The sequence below is a fragment of the Trachymyrmex septentrionalis genome, unplaced genomic scaffold (genome assembly GCF_001594115.1).
Source record: "Trachymyrmex septentrionalis isolate Tsep2-gDNA-1 unplaced genomic scaffold, Tsep1.0 scaffold40, whole genome shotgun sequence".
Lineage (NCBI taxonomy): Eukaryota > Metazoa > Arthropoda > Insecta > Hymenoptera > Formicidae > Trachymyrmex > Trachymyrmex septentrionalis.
The window spans coordinates 174,671-175,555 of NW_017305569.1; positions in this window are offsets into that span (position 1 = coordinate 174,671).

Below are 885 nucleotides of genomic sequence, written 5' to 3' on the forward strand. Positions count from 1 at the left end.
AATTGTTTTCTGCTAATAATATTTATATATATATACATGAATATGTGTGATTATTCCAATATCGATTTTATTTCATGATAGATTGAAGAATAATATCTTTTTCCGGAAAATCTGTTTTACAAGTGTATAAGCAAATGAGCTACATCAATATGTTATCTTTTCTTAATTAGTCCTCAAGATTGATTTTTTTCTCTTATCAATGCTAATTTCAAAAATGCTAATTGTTTACTCGTATCACTTTTCTATCAACGTAGCGATATTTAGTTCGTAGTCATGAAATATTTCGTAACGGTGAGACCGACTGTTGATGTTGAATAGTGTAGACGAGGCCACCGCGCGCATCGTATTATTATCATTGACAACTCAATGACACTCAACTCTCAAGCCTATAAGTAGCGCTAAGCCGCTCCGTGTGTTACCTCATTTACTTATCGGAACACAGTTATATCAATATAATCAGGTTTATTATTTCATTATTTCTTACATATAACTCATATAATTAATTATCATCAGGAACAAGTAATACCGGTTGACGACTGTCGCGCAAACGTGTTAAACTGTAAAAAACTATACCTGAAGACAAAATTCATCTGAGTTTTTCAATCAAATCGCATTTGCAAATATCGATATGTAACAAATATCAAATATTGCAATATCAGATATGTAACGATGAGTATCAAATTGATTTATTTATTAAGTTATGTCTCCAAGTTTTTTTCAGCACGCGAGTTAAATATGGGTGTCATATCTGCGACAAAATTCTTATTCTTATGATATTTCGTAATTGCATTAGACGTTACATTACACGATCGATCGTATCTATGTTGGAATCTTGATTATTCTCAGTGGTAACTCAGCGAGACGCGTTTCGATATTAATCAATAA